Source organism: Bos mutus, chromosome 16 (assembly GCF_027580195.1).
Source record: "Bos mutus isolate GX-2022 chromosome 16, NWIPB_WYAK_1.1, whole genome shotgun sequence".
Taxonomy (NCBI): domain Eukaryota; kingdom Metazoa; phylum Chordata; class Mammalia; order Artiodactyla; family Bovidae; genus Bos; species Bos mutus.
Window position 1 is genome coordinate 72,523,267 of NC_091632.1, and position 8,477 is coordinate 72,531,743.

General features: G+C 40.7%; 1 non-coding gene across 1 annotated transcript; it reads right to left on the bottom strand.

Moving 5' to 3' along the window:
• Positions 1 to 7,445: 7,445 nt before the first annotated feature.
• On the bottom strand, positions 7,446 to 7,517 carry TRNAC-GCA (transfer RNA cysteine (anticodon GCA)). Its single transcript has one exon. It is a non-coding gene; the product is annotated as a tRNA-Cys (tRNA).
• Positions 7,518 to 8,477: the final 960 nt, after the last annotated feature.

An 8,477-nucleotide genomic window follows, 5' to 3' on the forward strand; every position in this document is an offset into this window, starting at 1 on the left:
CATTGTTTCCCCATCTATTTGCCATGAAGTGATGGGACCAGATTCCATGATCTTTGCTTTTTGAATGTTGAGTTTTAAGCCAACTCTTTCACTCTCCTCTTTCATTTTCATCAAGAAGTTCTTTAGTTCTTCTTCACTTTCTGTCATCTGAGTATCTGAGGTTATTGATATTTCTCCCTGAAATCTTGATTCCAGCTTGTGCTTCATCCAGCATGGCATTGAGCATGATGTACTCTGCATATCAGTTAAATAAGCAGGGTGACAATATACAGCCTTGATGTACTCCTTTCCCAATTTGGAACTAGTCCCTTGTCTATGTATGGTTCTAACTGTTCCTTCTGGACCTGTATACAGATTTTTCAGGAGGCAGGTAAGGTGGTCTGGTGTTTCCATCTCTTGAAAATCTCCACAGTTTGTTGTAATTCACAGTTAAAGGCTTTAGCAGTCAATGAAGCAGAAGTAGGTGTTTTTTCTGGAATTCTCTTGCTTTTCCTATGATCCCATGGATGCTGGCACTTTGATCTCCTGTTCCCCTCCCATTTTGAAGTCCAGCTTGAACATCTGGAATGTCTCAGTTCACTTACTGTTGAAGCCTAGCTTGGAGAATTTTGAGTATCACTTTATACATTTTGAGCACTGTAATAATTAGCATAAGCTAAGTGACACACCAACCAGTGCCATGACAATTCCCAGATCAACCATCAAAGACCAAAAAGTAGGTGGTGGCCCAATTCCTAGAAATCCCCACCCCTACCCATCAAAGAATTGGAATAATCCCCCAGTCATTAGCCTATAAAATTACCCAGCCCATAAAAGCTAACCACGCCATATTTCAGAGCCTTTGCCTTCTGAGGTGGCCTACACTCTGTGTTTCTCTTTAAATAAATCCACTTCTTGCCTATCAGTTTGTCTGTCACTGAATTGTTTCTGTGCTGAGACACAAGGAACGGGCCTCAGTAAGTCCAGATACCAGATGCATGATTCTAATTAAAAGTCCATGGGTTCAAGTCCCAACCTGGCTTTTGGCTGGGTTCAAGTCCCATTACACAGTTTCTGCATAAGCTTCCTTTCCCTCTGGCTTCTGGCTGAATTTAATCAATGGGAGCAAAAGGTAATAGGAGAGAGAGAGAGAGAGAGAGACATCTTTTTCTTCCTCTGTGGCCTTACTGCCTCAGTTCTGGCTGGATCTCCATAAAACCACAGCCCGTTCTGGGTGGCCCATTTCTATTTACTCCCGTCAAAGCCAGACTCCTTCAAACATGGGGTGACAACGAATATACCAAAGGCTAAAACTTGCATGCCTAATCATTTCTTATTTGTTTATTTAACTCTGTTAGCACCTCTGTAACAAAGCTTTTAGTTAATCTCTTTGCAAATCCAATCTGACTCTACCTTTTGTCCATATCCAGTTCCCTGATTGATAAAGAACTAGAATATACCATCTGACTCCATTTTTGATATCTGACTGCTGACAGCTTTTAAGCCTCATTTCACCTTTTCCTTGAGATCCACTTCTAGAAAAGCTGGTAAGAAGCATGTTCCCTCCTTTTATGCTGGAAGAAACAATCCATGTGAGTCAGCCCCATCCTCTAACCACAGTAAAATCTCCAAGCCAGTCAGTCTCCTTTCCTTACTTTCTCAAGGCATTTCAGACTTGCTTGAGAGACACACCATGATCTTCAGACAAACCTCAATACTGAAAGCAATAAACGTGTCATGCCCTCTATGTGGCATCATCAACCTCAACATCTAAAGGGAATTCAGAGTGGGACTCTTCCAGACTCTGCAGGGTAGTCCCAACAGTTGGTGGATAAGCAGGATGACTACACAATGGTCACTCCCACCCACCTGGGGTCTTCAATTTCTTGCTTTGCTAACTAGCTCTATTGCCTGAAGGCAAGAACGTACTTGTGGCTGTGGATTGCTGACTAGCTCAATCTTCCAGCTGTGCCCCTTGTGTTGCATTGGAGAGTTTCTCTGAGTCTCTGGTATAGAGTGAACTGACCTAAGTCAGAAATTTCTATGTTTGGCATTTAGGGACAGGAGAATAAGATCAGAGCCCTCCCTAAAGTGACTTTGGGTCATGTGTCTTAGCCCAGGCCAATCTCTGTGTCTAAAAATGCATCTGTGAGACTTCTCTGGTGGTCCAGTGAAATTAAGATTTCACTTTCCAATGCAGGAGTTGTGGGCTTGGTCCTTGGTCAAGATCCCATATGCTTCATGGCCGAAAAAACGGAACATAAAAAAGAGAAGCAACATTGTAACAAATTCAATAAAGACTAAAAATGGTCCACATTAAAAAAAAAAATTCTTTAAGAAACAAAGCCTCTGTGACTGATACCACATACGGGAAAAAACTATATCCTGTGATACCATGGATTGTGTGTCTCAAACAAGCACTGACCTTCTTCTATGTCACACTGAGAAGGATGACTCCCTGTGAGAGATACAAATCCATCGAGTCTTCACTTACGAAAGAGAAGTTAAAAAAGAGGGAGGAGGGGGGAAAGAGAAAAGAGGAAAATAGAGGAGTAGTTATGGAATGTGCTGAGATCCACACTCCTAAGAGCAGATGGCTCACTAAGATCTGTAAATATCTCTGCTGCTGCTGCTGCTGTTGCTGCAATGCCTCTGTTTCAAGAAAGATGCTGATTCTCTGTTACAGGAAAACTATCCACAAGTATGCCTTCTCTGAACTACAGCCTTGCCTACATTCCCCATATTAATACCATCCACTGCCCTTAAATACCCCATACTTGGCATGAACACTCTGATCCAATAAGTAATAAAGTAAAATTAAATAAAGCTTTTGGTTCTTCCAAGTTGGTATGACAAAAATGGAACCCAAGGACCATTCTCAGATTAAAATAGTCAATATGGCCTAACAAGCCTTTCAAGATTGAAAAAGATATTTCAAGGATCAAATGTTAACATACCAGGTCTAGACAGAGGAGTGATTATCTCTCCACTTAATAATATAATTGGCCTTTTCTTAAATATGGAAATAATCAATGTGTGCCTCCCTCATGGTAGATTACTGGAGTCTTAATGTCATGTTTTTATTTATTAAGGTCTCATATACAATATTATTGGAATTACTGAATTATCCACTCAGTAAATATTCTATTTTAATTTGACTTACATGTTTTATTGCATGTCTATTTCAACAGTCTCTCATTCTCACATTCTTTCACCTTCAAAGGGCACGATAACCCTTAACCCATGGTGTACTTAATAGCTTTTCCACTGCACACAGCCTTTGCAAGCAAGATCTTATGTGCATTTGTTTTCTCTGGAAGCACAGGTATTACATTACATTAATGATACCTTCCTCCAAGGACCTTCATTTGGCACAGATTCAGGACAAACCTACACAGGAGCTCTACAAAGGGGATGGGCCATTGCCTCATGCATAGTGCAATGCCCTCCACCTCGATTAAATCTCTGACACTTACTTGGTGATGTGAAGGCTGCTCCATACTGACAGTGTCAAAAAATAGCTGTTGATCAACTAAGTACCCGTGATATTAAAACCAGCCCCCAAGTTTTAGGTCTTTCTGGGTTTTGGAGGCAACATAGTTCTCATTTACACTGTTTTTTGCAAATTGGTTAACCTTGAATGGGACACCCTCTGACAAATGACTCTAGAATTTATCCCAATTTCAATGTGACAAATCATACCACTAGTGCTCTTCAGAGACTCCTTCACTTCAGAAGCACAACAACTTGATGTCTTATCTCTTGGAGACCCTGGACACCCACATCATGGTCATAATTGACCATAAATTTCTGATGCAAGAAACTTCCCTCACCAGACCCACATTACACCCCAATAGAATGGCAATTGCTGGCCACACAATGAGCTCTTCTGAATAAAAGGATATCACAGGTTCAGATACCTCAATCCCTACATGTACACAGTTACCCATTGTACTTTGGGTCATGGAAGCAATACCCTACAAGTTCAACATGGTTACTGAAGTCTTCTTGCTATAGATGCAGCCAATCCTGAGCCCTCTGGCCTATTTCACACATAACAGGAGGTGGCCTCCCCTATTCTCAGTTCCCTCAGTTCAGATCAGTTCGGTCACTCAGTCTTGTCTGACTGTTTGCAACCTCATGGAATGCAGCACACCAGGCCTCCCTGTCCACCACCAACTCCCAGAGCTTGCTCACACTCATGTCTATCAAGTCGGGCTTCCTTGATAGCTCAGTTGGTAAAGAATCCACCTGCAATGTGGGAAACCCTGGTTTGATTCCTGGATCGGGAAGATCCCCTGGAGAAGGGATAGACTACCTGCTCCAGTGTTCTTGGGCTTCCCCATGGCTCAGCTGGTAAAGAATCTGCCTGCAATGCAAGAGACCCTGATTCAATTCCTCGGTTGGGAAGATCCCATGGAGAAGGGAAAGGCTACCCACTCCAGTATTCTGGCCTGGAGAACTCCATGGAGAAGTCCATGGGGTCTCAGCGAGTTGGACACAACTGAACAACTTTCACATCACATCTTTGGAATAGAGAATTCTGGGAATCCCTTGCATCACTCCTACTTAAGAGATATTCAAGTAATGCATCTCTACACACTAATAACATAAATCAAGGCCTCATCAGAACATTCCCTGTATGGTTCCCAACATTATTGATAGTGATCAAATCACTCATTTTACATCCCAGAATACACAGTGCTGGAATGAGGCATACAGTGTAATGTTTATCTTCCTCTCTAGCCTCAGGCTAAAGCCTCAGAAAGCAACATATTGGCATATTTAAATATGTTTGAGGTCAATTAAATAAAACATGGCATATTTCAGCCATCGATTAAACGTCAGGAGAGAATTTTCATAAAGAATTCGACTCCATCTCTTGGTATCTGACACTGATATCCTTTAGCCTCACTCTTCTTTCCCCTTTGTTTCCCAGATTCCCTTGGAAGCGTGATTGTGTAGTGGAGTTGCAGCCAACAGAACTAGAGTCAATTAAAGTGCACCATTTTCCACTAGTGGCCCTTAAAAAATCCCATATTTGATTTTCCATGATCTTTCCATTTCCTTGCTTTGATGCAAATTAACATGCTTACATTGAAAATAAATCTTTGAAGAGAGTAGAGTCATAAAATAGAAAGATCTGGAGTTCATGAGTAATTGCTGAGAGGAGATTCAGCATCAACCAGAAATAGTTGGAACCCATAAGAAACTAATCCCTATAGTTTTGATCTACTCAATATTTCAGAGTTTGCTGGTTATAGAAGATACCATTGTTTTTAAAATGTACGGCTAAATTCCATTTCTAGAAAGTATAAAAAAAAAAAGCAAATCTAATATACTGCTTTTGCAATAAATATAAAGGAGATAAACTACGAAGAAATCCAAGGCCTGACTGAGACAAATATCAGGAGTGTTGTTACCTATGCTACAGAGGAAGAGGGATGTGATTAAATAAATACACACAGACAGTTCATTTCATTTGTACTTAAACTTCATATACTTTATAGCTGGGCTTCCCAGGTGGCACTAGTGGTAAAGATCCTGCCAGTCAATGCAGGAGACATAAGAGATGTGGGTCCGATCCCTGGGTAGATTGTCCAGATTCCCTGGAGGTGAGCATGGCAACCCACTTGGAGAATCTTGCCTGGAGACTCCCAAGGACAGAGGAGCCTTGCAGGCTACAGTACATAGGATTGCAAAGAGTCAGACACAACTGAAGCAACTTAGCACACGTGCACATACTTCATAGGTACAGTTGACCTTTGAACAACACGGGTTTGAACTGTGCAGTTTACTTATATGTGGGTTTTTTCAACAGTATATACTACAGTGCCATTCGATCCATGGTTGGTTGAATGCACAGATGTGGAACCACAGATATAGAGGAACACTGTATATATTATACAAAAGGCTGACTGTGTGGATTTTCAACTGTGCAGAGAGTGCATTCCTAATCCAGCACTGTTCAAGGGTCAACTGTACTCTTATTGGTATGCTACAGTTCACGGTATGCATTTTTAATGAATTGTCTTTGGCAACGGTGTGTGATATATATGAAAGAAAATACTTGGAAAATTAAAACAAACAGTATTAAGAACTTGATATTCAGGATATAATCTCTGAATGGAAAAGCACTGTAGTACAGTGGGAAGAATAGGCTCTGAAGGCAGACTATTTCACACCTGGAGATACCAGCCATATATCAGTCATATATTGACTGACTTAAAAGGCTGATGGCACTCAGTGAGACCTGAAGTGGTGCAGGATTCCACAACACACACTGGCTTCGGCACTTGGACCACAAAGCATAAGACACCTGGTCATAAAGGGTGTCTGTGGAAAAGAAGTTGCTATGCACAGTTACGGCAGTGCCAAATGAGAGAAGCACAATGTGGGTGTTTAGGATCCCTGACCATGCTATTTCCAGTACACAATTATACATTTTTAAAGAATACCTCCTGGTGTGCTATGGGTGCCTGATAGAGATGCAATATCCAGAGATAAAACCTCAAGAAACTATGCAGTCAAAACTGTTATGAGATGGTTTGAGCAAAAATAACCCAAGGGTGAGTTGTGTGAACGCTATGGTGCTTAGCAAAACCCATACCTCTCCCTGACTCTCCAGCTCCTGGGTGCAGGACTGGCATCCATAGCTGAGACTGGGCCCCAGAGCATGCACAGAACCACCTCACATAGTGTCAAATCCCATTCTCAGGAGCAGCTGCCATCCACTGACTGTCAATGAGAAGTTTCCAGTCCAAGCAAGTTGATCAAATCTGGGTCAACACTGTTGGTCTATTTCGCTCCAAAATTTTCCATTAGATTGGCTGGGGTCTTTGTCCTACTGCACCACAACCTCCTATTTTCGCCGATCTAATTTCGATCATTTCTTTCTACACAAGTGTGTATCCACAACATCAGTCCTGTACACTCCATCCTGCCTCAGACTCTGCTTTACAGGAAATCAGCCTAGGATAGTTGTCAGGCCTCTGTAAATTATACCTTACCATGAGATTTTGATTAAATTAACATGGAATTGATTAAAATAAATATCCCAAATAGCAACTGAAAAACTAAAAAGTGTTAAACAATATTGCTTTCTTCCAGACATTAAAGAAGAAAACCATGTAGAAACTCCTTTAAAGTTTTGATATTACTTATTACAAATACCAAGTATTACAAACTTGAGAGTAAAAGGTCTATTTCAGTGAGATACTTCAAATGGACAGGCAGTCCAGTATTTGGAAAATAAAAGCTTAAATACCAGATTTTCTGCTACCTGAAAAAACTCTCCTAGTGCAGAGTTATTATTACCTCTTGAGTACTAAAGTGAAGTTGCTCAGTCATGTCCGACTCTTTGCAACCACATGGACAGTAGCCTACTAGGTTCTGCCTAGTAAATCTCATAGGATTTTCCAGGGAAGAATACTGGAGTGGGCTGCCATTTCCTTCTCCAGGGGATCTTCCCAACCCAGGGATCGAACCCGGGTCTCCTGCATTGCAGGCAGACGCTTTACCGTCTGAGCCACCAGGGAAGCCCTCTTGAGTACCAGTAAATGCCTATTAACCATTTGTGCCTAGGTTGTTGCTTTTTATATGGCTCTGCAGGCTGCTTATGAAAGACTTTAGAAAAAAGGTAACATTTAATTGAAATATATATATTTAAGTAGCAGGTGGCATTTTTTCAAACATACATGATCCACCATAGAGAGTATTTTAGAGCATTTTGCTTTTGCTTTCAAGTTCTCAGAACAGTCGACATCATTTTAAAATTTAAAATTTTCAAATGTCTTTCCTACTTTTATAGAACTAAACTATCATAAAGTCCACCTGAGAAATTCACTTGCTTAAAATGCACCAGAAGGTATTGCAACCAAAGAGTAAGTAAACGAGACAGGATGAAATAAGACAACGAATCTGCTGAGAAGTATTACTGTCAAGTAAAATTGCATTTTATCTTCCTACCAGGACCAAATGTGAGAGAATGCCCAAGTTTCCCCCCCCCCCCAGCTCTCCCAGATGAGGGGCAGGGGAAAAGAAGAATAGGGGCTTAAAATCTACCAGTAGTCAGACATCAAAAATCGAATCATGCACTTAATACTCCTCTCCACCAGATAAAAGTCTTTATCATGATAATCTTGCTTGAGTCTTTTGAGCATGCCCTACCTTTACCAGCATAATGTACTTTTTAAGTTTTTTACACTTTCAAATTAAAACCAATCCTTCCAACCATATCAGACTTTCTTTAAACCTTGACTTTGCCTCAAATCAATTTCATTCTTTTTTAATGAAAAAATACCCTGTTCTATGCTTTTCTTAGCAGCAGCCATATTAGTCCAAAAAATACACACTTAACATTCAACTTCTGAGAAAAACTCTATAGGGCAATGCATGCATAGATTTGTCTAGGGAGATAACATTCTGATGGAAAAAAAAAAATAAGGCTAAAAAATGAAATTTGAAGCACTACCCTAAATCCAATAGTTCAAAATAAA